Source organism: Mus caroli, chromosome 4 (assembly GCF_900094665.2).
Source record: "Mus caroli chromosome 4, CAROLI_EIJ_v1.1, whole genome shotgun sequence".
Lineage (NCBI taxonomy): Eukaryota > Metazoa > Chordata > Mammalia > Rodentia > Muridae > Mus > Mus caroli.
The window spans coordinates 60,145,839-60,168,192 of NC_034573.1; the positions used below are offsets into that span (position 1 = coordinate 60,145,839).

At 40.8% G+C, this 22,354-nt stretch overlaps 1 protein-coding gene across 4 annotated transcripts in view; it reads right to left on the reverse strand.

Annotated features, from left to right (window-relative positions):
* Astn2 (astrotactin 2) overlaps positions 1 to 22,354 on the reverse strand; it is a 955,818-nt gene that overhangs the window by 770,950 nt on the left and 162,514 nt on the right. The window lies entirely within an intron of this gene.

Consider the following 22,354-nt stretch of genomic DNA (forward strand, 5'->3'; position numbering starts at 1 on the left):
AAAAAAAAAAAAAAAAAAAAAGAAAGCAAGCTGCTCAAGCCAGGAGAACCAAGCCAGTAATTAAAATTCCTCCATGGCCTCTGATCAGCTCCTGCTTCTAGACCTGCTTGAACTCCAATCCTGACCTCCTTTGGAGATGAATAGCAGTGTGAAGTGTAAGCTGAATAAACTCTTTTCTCCCCAAGTGCTTCTTGGTCATGATGTTTGTGCAGGAATAGAAACACTGACTAAGACAGCCTTGTAGGGCATTTCATCTAAGGTACCTCCATACCTTTGAGTCCTGTGAGTCTCTTATTTCCTAGTTCACAGGTACATTCTAGAGCCCCCCCACCACCACCACCACACACACACCTCCTACATCCAGAGGTTACCTGTTTCAATTCATTCTGCTGCCCTTCATGGCTTCAATCCTGTTCCTCCCCTACCTAATGCCTGATAATGTTCCCCTCTTCCCCTCCCTGTCCCTTTTCCCACCCATATCCCTCCCTCTCTGCCCCCTCCTGTGATTGCTTTCTTCTCCCTTCCAAGTGGGATTGAGGCATCCTCACTTGGGCCCTTTGGCTTGTTAACCTTTTTGAGTTCTGTGGACTGTATCCTGGGTATTGTGTGCTTTTTTGGCTAATATCCCCTTATTCGTGAGTACATACCATGCATGTCCCTTTGAGTCTGAGTTACCTCACTCAGGATGATATTTTCTAGTTCCATCCATTTGCCTGAAAAACTCAGGATGTTCTAGTTCTTAATAGCTGACTAGTATTCCATTGTATAAATGAACCACATTTTCTGATTCCATTCTTCTGTTGTGGGGCATCTGGGTTGTTTCCAGCTTCTGACTATCACAAAAAAAGGCCAATATGAACATAGTGGAAGAGGTGCCCATGTGGTATGATGGATGTATGCCCAAGAGTGGTATAGCTGGATCTTCAGGTAGATCTATTTCCAATTTTCTGAGGAATCTTCAGATTGATTTCCAGAGTGCTTTTTAATCAGTTTGCAATCCCGCCAGCAATGGAGGACTGTTCCTCTTATTCCACATCCTCCCCCACTGAGGTTTTGATCTTAGCCATTTTGATTGTTGTAAGATGGAATCTCAGGGTTCTTTTGATTTGCATTACCCTGATCACTAAGGACTCTGAGCATTTCTTTAAGCCCTTCTCAGCCATCCGAGATTCCTTTGTTGTGAAATCTCTCTTTAGTTCTATCTCTCTCTCTCTCTCTTTTTTTTTTTTTTTTTNNTTGGGTTNTTTGGGTTTTTTGGTGGTTAGTTTTTTGAGTTCTTTATATATTTTGGATATTAGCTCTCTATTGGAGGTGGGGTTACTGAATATTTTTTCCTAGTCTCTAGGTTGCTGATTTGTCCTATTGATGGTGATATTTGCCTTATAGAACCTTTCCAGTTTCATGAGGTCCAATTTATCACTTCTTGATCTTAAGAGTGTGAGCCACTGGAGTTCTGTTTAGGAAATTTCCCCCTGTGCCATTGAGTTCAAGGCTCTTTCCTACTTTCTCCTCTGTTAGATTCAGTGTATCTGGTTTTATGTTGAGGTCCTTGATCCACTTTGACTTGAACTTTGTGCAAGGTGACAAATATGGATCATTTTTCATTTTTCTACATACTGACTGCCAGTTAGACCAGCATTTATTGAAAATGCTTTTGCTTTTTCCATTGTACATTAATCTACATTTTAAAATGAGGGCCTGGTGCTTAGTTAAAAGGAATATATGGGTTTACACACACACACACACACACAGGACTAGAACAAGGGTCCAATACAGCTTTTCCCTCCCTAGATATGGCATGCTTTTCAGTGCTCTCTCTGTTTGCCTCTCCAACTTATTTTCTGCAGGTCTTGAGGCTTTTAGCACAAGGCTCTGACTCTCTCACTGACTTCATGTGCTCTGGCTACAGTTCTTTCTACTTGAGTCTTTCTGGGATTCCTTTGTCTACCCTGGAAAAGCCACTCAAGAAGAGAGGGACAAAAGGTCAGTTCTGTCTCTGCCATGTATTCTTTCTAAACTCAAGGCTGTTCAAAGCAAGTGAGACCACCATCTCTGATAAGAGCTGAGACAGATAAACAAAACTTCACAGAGGTAAAGCTGTCCTTTTGACTATCTTCAGAGCTGACACTGTAGCACCTCAGCCTACAGCAGTCATGAGATTCTTCTAAAGAATCAGTCTGAGTACATTTTTCAGTAAGACGAAACATTGACACCTGCACTCCCAGGATCTAGAAATACACTCTAAAGGATACATTTGGCTTCATTCAAGCAAGAGATTATTTTGACACATGTATTACTATAAGCAATGAGAATTCTATGAAGTGGGAAAAGTCAAGTACAAATACTTATACATAGCAACAAATGGGTACATGATCAAGTTATAATAAAAGGCACAATAGGGAGTGGTAAGGATGATTGCAAACATGTGACCTTCCTAAAAGATTATCTGCTACTGAAACTGAGCCAACTATCACCTCCAGGAGTCCAAACTACTATGGACTGACTATAGACAAAATCATGCAAATTTCACATGCTCACATATACAGACAGTCAGACAGACACACACAGTCAGAGAGAGAGAGAGAGAGACAGAGACAGAGACAGAGAGAGACAGAGACAGAGATGAGACAGAGACAGAGACAGAGACAGAGACCGACAGACAGACAGACATAGAGAGAAATGAGACAGAAAGAGTCAGAATCTTAACATTCATAGGAAATTGACTTTCAAGTTTTGAGCTATTAATTCTTTTTTTAGAACTGGGTGGCCCAATTATGGACAAAATGAAACTCATCTGTGGCCTAGATATGGTCTTGAGATCCTAGTTTACAACCTCTGTTCTACAGGGTCCAATTAGTTTCATTTAACTCAGAGCTAACTTTGACATTCACATCACTATAAATCGGCTTAAAGCGTGCTTCCCATTTGGAATGGCTCCCCTGGACGTAGCTGACATCCTGCTAAGCATTCCTATAGATTGCTAGACTGAAAATTGGCAAGCTTCCACCTAAAGGCTGTAACCTATAAATATATCTCAAGCTTCCATTCCTTTTACACTCTACTGGTGGATATAATTGAGTTTCTCAGTGTACCAAATGAGCTCCAAGTCTTTAGTACTTGGTGTGCTTAATGGAGCAAAGTTGGGAGGATGCTGGAAAACTAAGAATAACATGGGAATGGAACAGGGATATGCTGACTGGAGGTGTGATGGAAGTTGTATTGTCTCTCCTTAGATAAGAAAAGTCTAAGGAATGTTATCATCTCGCACTCTGAGAAATAAATGTTTTGTGGTGTCTGCCTAGCACCTTCTACGCAGGTAGCTTTGGAAACCTGGTTGAGGCAAGAAAGCCAATATGTTTGACTGGAAATGATAATGTCTCAGGGACATGACGATAAGACCCCAAGAAGGAAGCCTCACATTTAATAATATATGGTTTTTGTTAGGTTGTAGAACCAGTAATAACACACCAGTGTTACTGGTATTATAACTTGCAAAAGCCATTTTCAGCTTACCACAGGAAATTTACCTAGAGCTGTGCCCTATGTGTGCATCTCCAGGGAGAAGACAACCTCAGACTTCTCCCTTGCTGCTGATGCAAACACCCTTACATTGATTTCTTCACTTTACAAATTTTGAGTGATTCATTATCATCAGCAGTGTCACTACCACCGCCAAGTCTCTTGAGCCTTCCATAGGCCTTTGCCTTGCACTTATAGAGACGTTTGCCTATACTTCCCATAGTAAAAATCTGTAAGGAAAGTATTATTGCTTCCTTTTGCTACTCAAACAATTGAGGTTCAACAAAATGGTGGCACCTTCCTTTTGCTTGTGAAAGAGTGTGCAGAGCAGCAGTGTGATGACAGGTTCTCCTGGCTCCCAGGTTTTCTCACTACAAGTAAAGGCCTATTGATTGTGTAACACTTTCTTATGAGACAGGAAGTAACTCTGTGATTCTCATAATCAAGAGCAGATCAAGTGGTCCTATTCTGAACAAAGGACATTGAGGCTGAGCCAGGTTAATCAACATGCCAGAGGCCAGACAACAATTAACCAGACCTCAAACAAGGATTTTCCCAATTCAAGGCCAGAATTACTTAAAGTACTATATTATCTATGTCTCTGACTCCTTCAGTGATCACAACAGCCATTAATAATCCTGGCAATGATCAATTATTGATGTCTCACTGTGTGCCAGAAGCCTTGCTAGCTAAGAACATCATTAGAATTCACTCATTTCATTTGCCCTGCCATTCTACAAAGTCAGTGTGACTATTACCATAACCAAGAAACAGGACTCAAAAAAATTAAACTGAGCTTGCCCAAGGCACAGACTGTAAAAAGCGGAGTATATATCTATTTCTCTGTCTATGTCTTTATCTCAGAGTTTGCCTTACCCTTGTTCTTATTTCAAACCCCGAAACTTGTCTCTGGTATTCACAGAGTGCATGAAGGACAGTGACACTCATAGACCAGACCTCTTGCAATACATGCAGGTGATTGCCAATGTGTCTTTTCTGATTTTTCAGTTTTCTTTTTTTTTTTTTTTTGATTGGTGTATTGCATCCAACAAATGCATCAGTCATTTGGGCACATGGGCACATTCTATGGACATATGTCTTTAGAGAAGCATTTCAGAGAGTCCCTTTACAAAAGAACCACTTTCTCTGAAATATGTGACTAGCTTTTACTTTGCCCCTTTTCCCCTCTCTGATCCTTCCCATTGCCTGTCTGGGACTCAAACAGGAGAACTGATTTTTTTTTTTTCTTCAGACACACTAGGGAGTTGCTGAGTCATACTCGAATTGGCTCTCGGTATAAGAGAGATTTTGTTGTTTTTTTTTTAATTAATGTGACTATGCACGTGTTTTTGTGAATATATGTCATATGTGTGGATACCGATGGCAATCAGAAAATGGTGTCCAATCCCCTGAAGCTGGACATGTAAGCAATAGTCACTGGATTAACATGGCTACCAAGAATCAAATTAAAGTCCAAGAGCAAGAAGAACCCGTGTCCTCTGAAGAAATAACCTAGGGCTCTTAACCTCTGAGCAATCTCTCCAGTCTCCAACAAAGCGTCTTAACTATTGAATCTTCTCCTGAGTTCTCGCCCTTTTAAAAAGATTTTAGTATTTAAATGTCTTTGTTAGATTAGTCGTTGTGTTTGAGACATGTTCTATTAGGCATGATTGGTTTTAACTTTCTATGTGGACCAAGCTGTCCTTGAACTCACAGAAATCTACCAGCCAATGTTCCCAAAGTCCAGGGACTAAAGGCATATACCATTAAGGCTGTTAAATTTTATCTTTTAAAAAATTACTATTACTTTTGCTCTGTGTGTGTGTGTGTGTGTGTGTGTGTGTGTGTGTATGTGTGTTTTGAGTATGTGTGGGTATGTTGTAAATGTGTGGAGGCAAGAGGAAACTCCAGGGTGTTATTCCTCAGGACTAAATCTAACTTAATTTTTGAGAAAGAATATCTTACTAGGACTAGAAAAATTGAAAAAGGTTTCTAGTTTGTTAGCCTCTGGCATCTGCATATCTGTGCCTCCCAGAGCAACTGGGGTTACAGACACAGGACATCACACTCCACTTTGTATGTGTGTGCTAAGGATTGGACCCAGGCCTGTTTGCATGGCAAGCATTTTACTGATTGATCACCTTCCCAAGCCCTCCTTTGATACCTATATAGACCCATAGCCAGACACAATACTAAGGGAAAAAAACCTCCCTTAGAGCAACTCACAGACCTTTTAGGAAGACAAATATGTGACAAACTTAATCATGATACAAGTAGAAGGTGGTTATACTTCTGAGCAAAAATGAGAAAAGTGCCCCATTCATCCTTCTGTGGCCTCCATGGTAATGGCCCTGACAGTAAAATCCACGAGCTGGGGCGTGCTCCCGGTGTAATGGCAATGGATAAGCTGTCCATTATGAAAGGCAAATACATCCATTTCAATTAGATATGCCCAGTGCTAGGATTGTAACCAATTAATCCTGCCCATCTGAAGGCTGATTAGCCGGAATATTTGGGTGAATGGATAATAACAGGCTAATAAGCCTGCTATCAGAATGCTGCCGCACGTCTTTTTTGACACAATATTGCAGATGCATTTACAGCATCTGTGACTAATCTTCCAGTGGCGGGAGTCCCAGTTTTCACGGTGGCAAAGGGACAAGGCTCAGGGGCTCTAGAGACTCAGCAGATGGAGCCTGGTTCCTCTGGTCCCTGGCCTTTGTGTTTAGACCCAGGCAGCCAAAACCTTTCCTGTAAACTGCCTGTCTGCTAGATGACAGAGGCAGAGACAAACACTGCAAGCAAAGATTCAGAATGCAGAGCTGGGAGGCAAAAGGTCTCCACTGTGATTTCAGTTCTAACCAGAACATACTAGTGACTTGGCTTATCTCTTCCCCTCCTCAACATTTTGTTCCCTTGTTTGTATAACTAGCAGTAACCTTGAAGTAGACTTTCTTTTGTCTCCTGGTATTATATCTACTCTGCTTTTCTTCTATGAATTTCCACAATTCTTTGCCCACTTAGTTTCTACCAATTCTATAGGACTCTGCTGTCTTCTGGATAGCATGAAGTCCCTCCTTAATTAAGACTCAAGGTTGCACAGAATGTTGGCTTTTCTTTCACATTCTGACCAATAGTACAATGATATTACAGGCCACCTTCCCATTCTAACCTCCACATTAACAAGGGCCATGTCAAATTGCTCAGAGTTAAAACCTTGATGCCTAGCTTAATGCATAGTGTAGAGAAGATGCCTAGCTTAATGCATAGTGTATTTTTATGTAAATAAAAATGCTTGCTACAAGCTTATTCTGCCCATTCCACTGAACTCACTAAGAGACAAATGGAATCTTAGGATATAAAAGGAAAATCACATTGCGAACCTTTATATTGCACAAATGTAAAGAATCAGCAGCAATGGGAAAGCCCTCAAAGGTACAGAAAGTGAGCATTTCTGTTCTTTCAAGAGACTCACACTTCTTCAATGTGTCACCAATAATTACCATGACTTTTTCTTTCCCTATTTGATGTAATTAAGATGCAGTGTTTTTGCTATAGGAAAAACCTCAGCTGAAGGAAAAGCATGAGTGAATGAATGAATGAATGAATGAATGAATATTTAGGGTTCAGACCCAGGCACCATGCATGCTAGTTGTGTGGTCAAGGACTAAGTCTCGTTTGGAGCCCTTTTGTCTTTCTTCTGTGCAGCAGAATGATCCATCAGTACCCACAGGTTGTTGTGAGAATCAAACAGAGCTAATGTGTGTAAAATGGTTTGTAATTTGTAAAATGCTATGGAAGTGTCAGTTCAATGACTTCCTGCCGGCACAGTTTCTGAGCAGATAGCAATAGCGAAACCTTTCTCTCAGAGTCCTCAATTTCGGAGAAGACAAGAGGGGAGGAGAGCACAGGGGAATCTAGCCAATGCATCATATCACCGGATACGCTAAGCATTTACTCAACATCTAATGCTGGCTAAATCAGGAATAAGAGGAGAATTTGTTGGTTAGGAGGGTGAACGGGGGAGGCAGATGAATGAGCTCAGGGGATGAATAGGTGGATGACGAATACAGGCTACAGAGTAAACATTCCACCAAAATCCTGAAGAAACATCTAGAAAGGGTGACGTTGCATGGATTCTTCTATCTCCTTCACTCCTTGAGAGTGTATGTTCATGCCTATGTAGGGATGGAGCCTTAGGTGTCTAGGGATGCACTCTAGCATTAAATTATAGCAACAGCCACTTTTTACATTTCTTTCGTTCGGAGGCATAGTCTTGATAAGTCCAGTCTCAGGCTGGACTTCAACTCAGTCTGTAGCCCTGGCTAGCTTTGAACTCATATTTCCCTGTTTCAATTTCTACAGTAGCTGGGGTCACAGATTTTCATCTATAGATCTGGGCATGGGTTCTGATTTGTGAGCAGTATTTGAAGCAAGAGACTGGAGCCACCAGCTTAAGAAAAAAAAGGCTTTGGAAAAAGTAAAAAAGACCAAGGTCCTTTAAGTAAGATCATGGCCAGAAGTTATAGTTGTCTACCTAGCATTTTGAAGAAAGAATTAGAAAAGAAAGAAAAAAAAATGTAACCAAATGGAAGAGAGACATAAGAGGGAATTGGACTGGAGTTTCCAGTGAAACTGTCAGGAAAGAGTGTCTCAAAGGAAACTTTAAAGATAAAGACAGGGAAAGCCAAGGTGAATGGCTAGTCTCCTTATCTTGAAGCCTCCAGGTCCTCACTACATGCACTGTGCGTCTTTGAGGCTCCCCTTCTGCAGAGAGGTCAGGAATCTGTCCACAAGTGACAGTCTATTATGGATAAAGCCTAGGGAGCAGAAAGAAAGCATGTTTCTTTGAAACTTTTTTCTTCCAAATTATTTGTTTTTAAAATGTGGGATGCAAATTGCACAGCACCATGGGGTACCAGGTGATGTTCCTCCACATGAACAATTCATGTAATGTTCAAACCAGGCTAAAAGTATCTATCTCCTCGGTTACTGCTTAAGCAGTGAGAATATTCACAATATTTTCCTCTGGCAGTTCTGAAATATACAGTGTGTTGTTGTTATCTTTAGTCATCCTACTGTGTAATAGCATACCAGAACTGATTCTTTCTTGTCACACTGCAACTTAGCATCCATCAATCAATCTTTCTGCATCACTCCCTCCCCAAATACCGACCCTGCCCCATGCATTGCTGTCTACTCACAGAAGAAGCAGCCATTGTGATCACCTACCTTTTCCCAAGTAGTAAGAGCTAGTAACTGTATGCTATTTATGAAGGTCTCCAAGATGGCTAATTGGTGTTAGGCAGACCTGATGTCCAAACCAGGCCATGTATTTAGAATAAGAGTACAAAATGTTCTCATCTGGGACCTGACAAAAATTTCCTCAAATGTGAGCCTATAGTGCAGTGGTAAGATAACAGCCCAGCCCTTAAATGGCAGGTCCCGAGATATAGCTATGTAAATTAATGAAAAGCTTCACTTCTAGAGGTGGAGAAGAGGAATCAATCTGCTCTAGCTTCCTTTTGAGAAATATGAGGCATCGCATGGTCCTGCTGCATGAAAAGGAGGTACTTTAGTAAGAACAGCTTCTGGGCAGGAGCTGTAACTTGGGATGTTTTTTCTAGCATGTACAAAGACCTAGGTTCAATTAGCAGCAGCTCATGAAACCAGGAGTGCAAAGTAAATATATGTTCTGGAGTTGGAATTGGAGGATCTGGAGCCTAGCCTCGCTGATACAGAGAGTTCACAGCTAGCATAATACATGAAATTTTGAGTCAATAAATAAATAAATAAATAAATAAATAAATAAATAGATAGATAGATAGATAGATACATACATACATACATACATACATACATATTAAAATCTTTGTTTATTCAAGTGATGCATAAATCTTGATGTCATTTTTTTCAGAGTGTGTCTCATTTATACTTCTAAGAGATGCTTGGCTCATGGCTTTATGAATCTCTCTGGCTAACAGACGAAGAATGAAGCCCAAAGGAACACAGGTCTATTCACCACCAGCAAAGAATGAAGCCCAAAGGAACACAGGTCTATTCACCACCAGCATAGAGTAAAGGTTAACTTATCTACCACTGTTACATGTTAGCCAGAGCATCCAGCTCTGGCAGAAGAGACAGACATGTGGTCTGATCTCAAAACATTTCCTGCCTTCAGCTTAGCAGACAGGAGGCAAACATGGTGATAAGATAGCCATGCAGGTATGAAAGTGAGCCAAAAACGGAGGGCCCACACTTAGAAAGGGCATGCAACTCTAATGTGAACTACAGAGTCCATGACACAACTATGGAGAAGCTGAAGCTTGAATTGAAGCTTCAGTTAACAGTAGATAATTTGGTTTAGGTAGAGCTAACATAAAGAGAGGTCCATTCTCTCCTACTGGAGAAGAATTTGATATCATCAGTCATTGGATGCCAATGCTATAGAAAAATCCTGAAGGAGCACCTGAAGAAGACTGTAGCTGGGAAGAAACAGGAGACACAGCTCCATGCCACTGCCTGTAGTGGCTTGAGGAGTTCCCTTCAGAGGACTCCAAAGAGGAGAGGCTGGGATTCCTGACTATAGAAAAGAATTCTGGAATCCACCAGTATGAAATAGAACTAGAACTTACTAAGAAATGGGTTTAATGTGAATTTAAGCAAAGGTATTAAGGGAGAGAGAGAAAAAGGTGGCATTTAGAAAAAGGAAAATACATACACACCCAAGATATGGATGCAGGTTTCTCTAGAAAGAGGTGGCCAGTTCTTGCTAAACACCAGATAACATTGTGAATGCTGCACAAGCTACAAGTGTCCATTTTACTCTTATGATGAAAAGTTGGGGTGACAGTGGGCACCAACATTTCCTGGTTTGAATCATGGAGAGCTTCTGAAGTGATGGCACAGAGCAAGGTTAATCCAGAGACTGGGGAGCCAGAGGGTTGTTACAAGCAAGAGTGTTTGTTCAGTGGCGACTGGCTTTGTAGCCCAGTCAGATGCTATTAAGTATTCATAAGAACATATACTTTGAGTATGTTTTTCTAAAAGCAGTACTAGAGTCTGCATTTTCTGCAGATTTTATAATCCTTCAGAACTTTCTAACCAAAACCCATAGAGATAGAAGTACCAACCTCAGACAGTTGAATGAAGAATACATAACCAGATTTGCATTAGAGATCAAGGTCAGTAGATCCTTTGTTCTGTTTTGTATAGTACACTACAGAATTCATTAGAGTAAGATGTGCTGTTCAGCCTACTTCTGATAGACTGTTTACCCATCTGCATAAGGCCACAACTGAGCTACAGACATTCTTGTGTTGCCTTTGCTTCTGAAGTATAAAGGGTTATGTGTTTATAAAAAGATAAAGAGAGGGGAGAATATATTCTATGGAGGTGTAGTCAGGTATAAGGAAATGGGGTGTCTTTGCGGGCCCATGCTGAGGCATCCCTTACCCTGTGGGACCAGGCACATGATGGTATAGTATAGAATAGAGTTTATTCAGGGCATAGGGAGGGGAGTTAAGAGGGTAGGAGAAACAGAGAAAGGCAGAGAGAGAGAGAGAGAGAGAGAGAGAGAGAGAGAGAGAGAGAGAGAGAGGAGAAGAGGGGTAGAGGCTATCCATAAGCATGTGGAGAGAGAAGGGGGAAGGTAAAGGGGAGATAGACAGGAATGGAAAGAAAAAGAGCAAGAGAGTGAGGAGGGGGCAAGCAGCCCCTTTTATAGTGAATCAAGCATACCTAACTGTTGCCAGGTAACTGTGGGGCAGAGCTTAGACAGAAAAAAAAAAAAAAACAAAAACAAACAAACAAACAAAAAAAAAAACAAAACAAAAAAAACGAACCAAGGGTGTTCCCAAGAATGTTTCCATGGCTGTTGAAAATATCTGCTCTCATGTCTTTCTTCTACACTCCATGTTTGTTAAGAGAAGGAACATACGTAGCTTTGCTGAGATAGCTCAGAGCTCCTCAAATCCTAACAGGCTCTTCCTGAACTGCTCAGCATAGAGAAGAAAAGAAGAGAAACAAACCAATAAAGCGTAAAGTTATAAAAAGGGGGGAAATCCCCAAGAAGTCTGTTTTCACAGACCTAAATCCCCAAGTTCCAGGATTTCAGGTTGATGGTGTCTTTCTGTCCTTTCTGTCTGTCTTATCTCTGCCACCTGCAACCTGTTCTCCACCCCTGTAAATCAGGTGCCTAAAATTGGAAAGCATTATTCTCAATGATTGTCCTTTAACCATTAAGATAATTTTGCCCAGAAGTGTTCAAACTTGAAGTGATAGAAAAACTTCATCCAAATGAAATTTTACTCACCAGCTCCAACCACACTCCAAACACACACACACACACACACACACACACACACACACACAACATGTAAAGAATTAGTTTCCCAAAGATTGAGGGCAAAACGGCAGGCATTGCATTTCTCTTTACCATTACAACCTTTGGCCACAGAACATAGCTGCAGACCCCGAAGAATCCCAGGGACCATGACTTACAAACCGACAAACCACAGATCTACCCTCTTCCATCCCTCACTCCATTGCTTCATTTCCTTTGCAAGACTTGAGATTGAAGCCCAGAAGGCAGAGGGTGCTGACTTTTGTAATAGTGCAGGAAAACAGAGCTAAAGCTGGAACCCAGGTCCTAGAGCTGCAGTTGAATGACTGTGTTCTTTCCTGTTGTGCTTCAGCCTGTTGAGACTTCAGCTTCAAGGGCCTTCAAGGTGATATTTTCCCCAGCAAGCATCACCACCTCCTCACTCTGCTCGCTCCCTTTCTTTAGAAATCAACTAACTAACCACCCACACTCATTTCCAACCCTGCTTTTTGGAAGCGGATGTCTGAGTTATATTACACACTGCCCCCGCAGGGACATTTGAGTCCAGGTGGCAACAGAAGGCTTCCTGTGAACTTCTTGCCTAATTCACCACATGGACCTGCCTGCATATACACAGAAGCATGAACATACATACATATATATCCATATGCTTAGCCTTTAGTGATACAGGCACTCAGATAGGCAGAGCCAGGAATGGACTAGGAGGTTTGAGTGTGGATGCTATAGTTTTCAAACTCACTGGTCTTCTTTGACACGGTTTTCTTGGCTTTTTGATGTCTCTCATCTTGTAAAGATCAAATGAGCAAAGAGAGACAGATTGGTATAATGTACCTTGCATGTGTAAAGAGTAATTTTATTCAGTCAAGTTTTCAATATTTTCGCATGGATTGGACATTTTCATTGGTTAATACTTCACAAGTATTTCCACTGATCTATTAATTTATTAATGGCTTTTGAAAAGATGCCTTAGTCATTATTTTGTCCTGCTGTCAAGTCAAATCAGTTCTTTGTAAATGCATTTATTCCATAAACACTCACAGAGTACTGGTCATGTACCAAACACTGACTCAAATGACTTCATAATCTCATAGTCTCACGAATGGCACAGCTGTAATCAAACCTGTGAACAAGCAGACAAAAATGGAAGAAAGCAAAGGAAGGTCACCAAAGGCTTGTTAGATAAAGGGATAACTCTGAAATTTGAACTGGAAATGAAATGAGTATGCATGGAAATGACAGAAATAATGATTCACCTAAATGGAGCGATGAGTGAGTGGGAAGAGGCTATAAGTGACTCTGTGGGAATGGAACAAACAGAGAGTAGCCAGAGATGAAGCTGAGTCAAGACTAATCAAGTGGGTGGGAAAATGAATGCTTCTCAAAGTGAAGATAAGAAGTCAAAACTCTCTCAGCATCTTTGAATCTTCACTTAGAAGAAAAAACTTCACTTAGAACCACAAAGTTCAATCTGAAGGCAGTGACTACTGAAAAATCAACCTAGTCTTCCATTCTCTGCTGAAACTCCACCCCTCCAGATACTACAATGGCTTCCTCTTTCCCATGACACTTGTGTGATTCCAAATAAGTGCTGCTTTCTCTGAACTATGTCCTGCAGCCATCTCTTAAAACATAAAACCCTACCTTTCATTCTGTATTCATGACTATATTTTATTTGTCCTTATGACAGCTGCTATAAATTTGACAATCTACATTGTAACATCTATATTCTCGATGATAAAAATAGTAACCACACAGGATAAATATTTGGTCCATTCATGCTATATACATGAAAATTATTAACAGCATTTGACACATGGACAATGCTGAATAAAGGCTGAATGCATTCATGGGTAAATGATTCAATTCACCTAAAGCACCTTCTTTGATGATGCCACATTGTGTACCTTCCAGTGCTGGGTAGCCTCTGGCCTCTGAGTTACATTAGAAGGATATCACCATGGTAAGACTGTGCTTTAGGAAGGCTATTCTTGTTGGGATGCAAGGACTAAAGCACAAAGAAGTATTTCTTGAAGCCAGGAGAATAATGGCAATGTAACAGCACTAATTTTGCCAGATTGATGATGTTCTAGACCAGGCAGTAGTATCAGAGAAGCATTCCAAAGGATGTGATTCCCCAGGAGACTATCAACCCAGGAGCTGGTTGCCCACTAATGGAAAATATCATCTACAGAAAGGCAGAAACTGTGTCATTTCTGAATATCACATAAATGGCTTGAATGGTCTCTCATATTAAATTTCCTCATAACAGCCTCTGATAAAATTACATTCTCTTGATGTAAGAGTGGAAGTATCTTTGAGAAAAGATAAAGCAGATTTTAGTATTATCTAATGATAATGGGGTTGAATATGTCTAAGTAATATGGAAATCAAAGACAGCCTTAACTTGATTCTTAGATCAGCATATTTCTCAAAGACGACAGAGCTTGGTTCTAAGTACTCAGGAGGCTGCAGCCTGGACTCAGGCTGGTCTGTCTATGGCCAAAATAGAACTGAAGATAGTTATTTTCATCACAACAAAGCTGGGACAGAAACAAATTAAGATGATCCGGAAAATACAAACTTAATTGCATTCATTCACTTGCCCATTCATTTATTTAGTTAATCAACTCACAGAAAAACAATTAAAGAGCTATTTCTGGGTATCTTCAAAGAACCAGAAACAGCATTTCTAGCAAGAACAAAACAAAAATGAGGACAAAACTCATCTTGGTGCACATGGCGAGAATAGTCCAGCGTTTCCCAACTACATTCTTTGCACAAGATCATTACCCAATGATCCGTCATTGTGTTGTTACAGAAATTAAACTTGCCAGACCCTAGCCATGTCTTGTATAATTTAATCATTAACTCCATGTGACTGTTATCTTCAGGCCCATTTTTTCGAATAAGAAAGCAAGGTTTAGGAATTTTTAGAGCTAATGCAGCCTGGGATATGAAGAATGGTTTACATTTGTGCCTGGATTTTGCCAATGTCCATTCTTTACCCTCTGAAGCCACCTCTCTTTGGAGAAGTCAGAGTCTGCAGTAAGGCCACTCTGCTGTGAATCTTAGTATGAGCCTCTATGGCCTAATCTATTGTTTCTGTTGCCATTAGCTTTAATTTGGTACCTGAGTTTAAAACTGAGACACAATGTTCTCCTATGTGAAATAGCAACATAAATGCATTGGAGAAAATTTATGGGAATTACAAGGATGGTTTCCAGCTTGCTGCTTAGTACCTTGAGCAGTCACTGGCTTCAGAGTCAGACATGTTAATCATCTATTGTACTGGTTTGGGGGTAACTCTGGCCCCACAAAAAGGAAAAACACCTTAATAAGATTTTGTTCCTCTTTATTCCTGGGCCTTTTGGATCAGAGGATAATGGCAATCTCCCAGTTTTCTTCCGCGATGCCTCATTTTTCTACAGTAGGGAGAAGATAGAGAAAAATGGACAAAGTGCTGTATCAGCAGACCAGGAATAACAATGCCCTTAGGGCACCCTGTGGCAAATAGAAGTTTAGGTTAAAGACCCTTCCCAGAAGCTAATATCACCTTAAGACTGTCTACTTACTGCTAAAACAGAAAAGGTGACAGTCTTTCCTGGCATGACAACTCTAACTTCAGTAGAGTTGGCCACAAAAGAAAACAGACATCTCTTATTATCCTAGGTTCCTCCCTCTAATGTTCTTCATTCTTATTCTCATCATCCCTATACAAGAGATACTGAGTCCTTCATTTAGGATCAAGAAAATGGAAGCAAGAAAATACCAACAATAATTCTGGGCTATGTGTGTCGCTCTCCTTAGGCATCTTCTGGGATCATTGTATTATGTTGGGCTTCACAGCAATCATGAAAGGAGACGCAAAGTATAATAGGATATGTAAGGTCTGAATACTTTCAGCCCAGAATAAGGTTAAGATCAATTAAGTACGATTGGCTTGACTAGAATGCCTACCACTTGGCACCTTCCCTTGTCCGTTCAAACATCTAGAATTCTAGATTGCCAGTGGAAAATATCCAAAACTTTTCTGAGGGTGAGTACCTATGACCAGATGACCTTAGCTCACCCTAGCAGTCTTCTGTCACACTTCTGCTACATATATCCATAACATATTAATGTTAGCTGTACTTCTCTTGAGATTCACATCTTTTGGGGAGTGATTATCCCTTTGTCCCTCAAATGTTCTCATCTGAGAAGAGTACAGCATAAATAGGAACCTATCAGGTATGGTGTGGATAATGCATGAAAGGATGCATTAAACTCATCCTAATCATTTATTAAATCTTAGTAATTGAAGAAGAGGACAAGAATGATGAATGTGCCCACAGTATTTGATGTGACTGACACCTGAAGAATCCAGGAATAATGGACTCAGGACAAAAGGATGAAAGGATTCATATTCCAGGGATTCCACAAAGGTACCTTAATTGGTGCCCATAGCATCAACATAAACAATAAAACCAGGGCACTGTTGTCATTATCACAGGCTAACAAAAAAGTCAATTCTAGGAGTAAGTTACTTCTTTTGAAATTTTTAGTCAATGAGGGCCTATAGAAGCCCTCCAAATATTAAGTGCTATCACCACCTCTGAGTTACTCCCCCCACCCCCAGTGCAAAACTTGACAGTGAGACATTATTGCTAATGACACCATATACTTAGGTCTTAAAGCATGGGGAGATCAAACTGGTATTGATCTGGAAACTTATTCTTAGAAGCTAGCTTTCTTGGTGCTTGTAGGTGTTGTGCATGCTACCAGAGAAGAAAAAAAAATCATCAATATTACCCAGCTGTGAACCTGTAAACTACAATAATGACTGACCTGGCAGGATGTGTACAAACATTGTAGAAATAATCAACTACTTTCTCATTATATTTATTATCCACTCCACAAGAAGAAACCCATACCTGACACCATTATATGACCAACAATCCATGGCTATACAGATCATAAGCTCTAGGGGAAATTTTACTACTATTATTATGCTAAATAGAAAAAGTATTAAGCCAACTCCTAATAACTTGTCCTTATAATCATAGATTAGTGGATCCCAACCCTAGTCAGAGAAGCTTCTATTTGCAGTAGATAGTAATTAACACAGTGATTGAAACATGGTCACAGTGCAGAGAGCAAATGACTGCAGTGGGCTTAGCCCTAAATGGAATGTATACATCACATCTACTCAGCCCAAAGTTCAGGGATCATTGTGGAAGAACAGGTAGAAAGAGTGGAAGAGCCAGAGGCAGGTGTGAGAAAACAAAACAACAACAAAACAAAACCAGCAAAAATAACCAAACCTCGGAAGTTTCTGGATATAGCAGGGCAGCTACACATATGAAATCACAGTGACTGTGACAGCGTGCACAGGCCCTCATAAGCTCTAGCCAGACCAAATCTCAGCATGAGTTGGGGAAGTAGGCACAAACTCCCACCTGGATCTGGAGAAGGAGTAGCAATTGTTAGCTTCTGGGACTCGAAAAATCAGTTTTCCTTGGGAGTGTTGCCTCCTGCAAGTTGACAAGACTCTACTGGAAGACCATAGATTCAGAAATAATTGGGTAACACAGAAGTACCGAGGAAGGGGAGAGTGGTTCTGGAAACAGTAGAGGATCTGGGACAGTAGTGAATATGAGCAACACACACTGTACAAAATTCTGAAAGCCATAATAAAATGACATAATAAATTATTAACAAATATAACAAATGATATGACACAATAACAAATAAGTAGCAAAACAAAATAATGGTGATGATGATGAGGAGGAGGAAGAGGAAGAGGAGGAGAATGATCAATGTCACTGCAGGGGTCATTGAAACCACAAAAATAATGGTGTAGAGGTATGTATACCTACTCATATGTATAATCTACCCAAAAGTTTCCCTAGGTACACACAAATTAGTCATAATTAATATAATGAATGTATATGTTAAAATGTTCTTCTCTGGTCCACATTGTAATCTTCTGATTGCACTTAGGCCCAGGTCCATCCTTTCCCATTGCTTATCACTCTCTATTCATTTCTGTCATATTTCATTCTCCTCTGGTCCATTCTGTCCTTTCCTTCTCATCCCATATTCCATTATACACCATGCTTTTTCTCCTTTTCTATTTCTATTAAGAAAAAAATCTGTGAGCTACTAAATATTTCATGGCCAATTAAACAGTTTGGATCTATCCCTCTAAAACTACTGATAAAAGGAAGCTATTTTGCGGTATTTACAGCAGAAGACTTATAGTATCTTAAACACAAATAATAAAAGTTACAGACTGGTAAGATGGCTCAGTGAGGAAAGGTGCCTGCCCCTAAGCCTGATGCCTGTGGTCAGTTTCTGGACTTACATTGTGGAAGCAGAGAACTAACTTCTGCAAACTGTCCTTTGAACTTCACAGATAAGCCATTGCACACGGCACCTTCCAAGTAAGTAAATATACATACATACATACATACATACATATATACATACATACATACATACATACATACAAGTAAAGGAAGCTACTCCGGCTGAAGAGAGAAAAGACAATACTGTTTGCCCTCTTTGCTCATTTCAAGAATACTTTGGGGCTGATATTAATTGTAAAGATAGTCTTCAAGGGAGAGCATAGTCCACAGAAAAGATGGACAGATATTTATATTTTTGGTACATTTGATTTATTTATGTATACTTTTCAGATGCCTACTGTGTGTTGTACTAGGATTAAGGCTACTATATAGCAAGAAACATGGAATCTTCCCCTCTCTGAGGTTACACTGATTGTTCACCATATTCTAAGGGTCACCTGCTTGACACCTTGAGAGACATTATCTATCTGTCTATCTATTTCAGAGCAGATAGGTTTAGAATTAGGCTAATATCAAATGTTGATAAATGTTAGTGATAAGGTTTAAACTAGGTAGACGAGTGGATAAATGTACACAGAAAGAGGCATTTTTTTTTTCTTTCTGAAATGATCATAGCTGTAAGGCTTATGGAAAGGTCTTCTTCCTGCCGGACGAAGCCCAGTGGTATGCACAAAATTCAGGAAGAAGGCTGAGTCACAGTGCATGTTGAAGGAACACAGAGGAACTGTGATCCGATGAAACATACAACACAAGAGAAGAGAATTTGCAAAGGCCCCAGGAGGCCACACAGTCCTTAGAGAAGACAAGTGGTGTCTCAGTTCCCCCTGGAGCAGCAGGGCACAGTTTACTCTGAAGCCTTGCTCAGGCAGTCCTCAGGCAAAAATGAAGCTTACATGTTTGAAAAGGGCAGAATTCATGGCAAGAAAACATTGCTGTGCTAGGAAATACATCCCTAGATATAAACATCTTTCCAAAGAAAAGCATGCTTTCTCTGAGTGTAAATGATTTCCTGAAAAATTGTCCTCCCATTTATATGTCTAATAAAATACTACCTCATTTTCATTTTAATTCTATGCTCACCTCAGGCCTCAGGGATAGGCATGACAGCTGCGAACATGCTATCTCTCTACTATGGGGCAGTGGGTATAAGAAATGTCAGGAAGCAAGAGGGCCAAAGCCTGATGTACGACTGTCTGACTGCAGCTCATGTTGTAGACTTGACTTCCACCTGCCCATGATTGTCAGGGAACCTGTTCTAACATACTCATACAGAGACTGTTGGAAAGCTGAGCCAGCACGGCACAGTGATTCCAGGAATCATTGGGTATCTATCTATAGCTAAAACGACACTCAGAGATATAACAGAGAATGGGAAGAAAATGAAGGGGCTTGGCACCCATGTGCTGACGTGTTGAATAATTCAACAAAATTTGTTGTTGGTTGAATGACAAGATCCTCTCCCTTAAGGACAAGACTGAGACTTTGTTGGGTTAATAAGCCTGCTGTTATTAATTAATGAAGATGGCTGTGATGGTACACACTGGTAAGATCAGTACAGAGGACACCAAGGCAAAGGATTCTGTGTTCTAGACTAGACTGGGCTACAAGGATTCCCATTTCAGGCCAAAGAATGGAAAAAAAAGAGTAAAAGACCTTAAACATGAGCTTAATTCTGCCTGTTGTGCCATGCTTTGATATCATGATATCTATATGATGCTGTTTCATGTAAAAATTAAAACAAAGAACTTAGCTATATTTTTAAAAAACAATATGAAAAGTCAGGAGCAGTATGGAAGTAATAGAAGAAAAAAAAACAAAAGGAAAAGAGGGAGAAACAGTTGCTGATCTTTCTCTCATGACTCATAACTCTACTCCCACGATAGTAGTCATAGTGTCTCAGATCCTCTCCCTTTGTGACTTTCACATTCAGCAGTACGATTGATCCTCACAGCAACTCTGTGAAGGACAGAAGACATGCCTTTGTATGCCTTTAAAAGATAGGGAAACAGAAATTCAGAGAAGCTAAGTCTCTGTTGAAGGCATGTGAGTCAGTTACCAAACTGAAATGGATCCCTCCTAAAGACGCTGGGCTAAAACCTGGAAGACCTTCCACTGTCGTCCCTGGGAGGCTTTTATTGTACCATTTCCACCAACAGGCTGGTTTTGTCAGGCTTCACCGTAACCTCCTCTGATACCCTGTCTGACTCCATTCCATTTCATTGCAGAAATGCTGCTGCTGATTTATGAAATGGATTTAATAGCTTACTAATGGGCCAAAGACTGGATTGTTTAGGAAGAATATTACTGTCTTCAGAGCAGCATGAAAGTGCGTCTAAAGGCTCCAGAGAGCAACGCTGTGCAGAGATGGCAGACCAGCAGCTAGTGGAAACTGAACAGCACCTTTAGATCAATGTGAAAAGATCTTTCTCAATAGGTAAAAAAATGGTTCCAAAACAGGAAGACTGCCTAGGAAAGGAGTGAGGTCAGTTGTACTGGAGCCATGCAAGAATAAGCATGAGGATCCCCTGACAGGGATGCAGTGAATAGAATTGAAGGTGACCTTGAAGTTTCTTTGTAGGCCAGAAATGCAACTGAATGTCTTTTTCTCATTTGTCTCTATGACAGCAGCTACCCCAGGAAATTTTCCTTTTAACATTAGAATGAGAAGACAGAGAACCGGAGAAAGCCAGAGATGCTGAGTTTTGGTAAGATGAGAAAATGACATGCATCTCTCTGATCTCAGAGAGATAAGTAAAACAGGAAGAGAATGAGGGTCTCAAAGATAGTCTGCTCAGAAAAGTACTTGCTGTGCAAGAATGAGGACCCAAGTCCTGATCCCCAGTACTAGGTCCACTGGCATGTATATGGAGTTCTCATATTATAAAGAACAACAGTCATCCATGGACAAATGCTTGGTAGACAAAATGTTCCATGTTTAGTGAGATATCTTGCTTTAAAAATAAAACAGTGGACAACAATGGGAAAGGACCCTATGCTGCCATTTCAGCTTAACACACCAGCATACATATGTGCATTAAAACCACATATCACACATGTACACACACACACACAAACACACACACACAAATACATACACACACACACACACACTCACACACAAACTCACACCCTCGCAGAGAACAAGCACGGAAATCAAATCCTAAATGATATACCGAAGAACAAGAGAGACATAGATACACAAAAGCAGCTCTTTCTTTGTGGGACATACATTTTCCCCAGCCACAGGAGGATACAGGTGACTGCATCTCCACAAACTACTTCAGTTCTCAAGCCCTACTTATAAGTTGTTGCCTTACCCCTGAGTCTTCTTGTCACCAGCCAAGCAGCTGGAGCAGATAAAAGTGGGAATGAGGCATGGCTTATTCTCTTCCGTACAGAGAAGGAAGGAGTGATGTTGGCCCACCCCCATGGTCATGTGCTGACTGAGGGAGCCTTATCCCATCAAACACATGGGTCAGGAAGTTCAATTCATTAATTTTGGTGGAGGAGGGAGGCTGGCAGTGCCGATGCTGACATGAATAATGATGGATCACCAGGAGAGGGCCCAGCAAAATCTGCAGCTTAATCAGACCCAGAGTGTCTCTGCGGGCATTAATGTAGGCCAAGTGCTTTGCAGCCAATCAGAGCCCATTTCAATTTAATGTTGCAAATTGTCTCCATGCTGCTCAGACTCTCCATGTACAACTGAGCTTCAAACTGGGTTATTCGTCTAGTCCTTTTTCCTGCTCATTCGGAAGCTCCTGCCTGGTCATTGTCAGTGTTCGCAGTCTCAAGCAAGAAAAGAGGACAGATCAGTGGCAAGGATTCATGCAGGGTCCTAGAGGGGAGTAGGGAACTCTGCTCCCCCTGTTTCTTTTTTATTCCATATGCGTTCATTCATTCATTCATTGGGGGGGGTGTATGTGGGGTGTCATGAAGGGTTCAGGTGGAGGTTAAGAATATCACAGCCAGACTGGTCAAAGATCCACTCTCTTTCCCCTTGTCAGTCTCAGGGATTGAACACAGGTGGTCAGGGTTGGTAGGCTGCACCAGTACCCACTGCGTCTTCCCACCACACCATGCTCCACCACCGTCCACTCAAGTTACTAAAGTCTGTGCATTGGTTTGCTTCTCAAGGCATTCT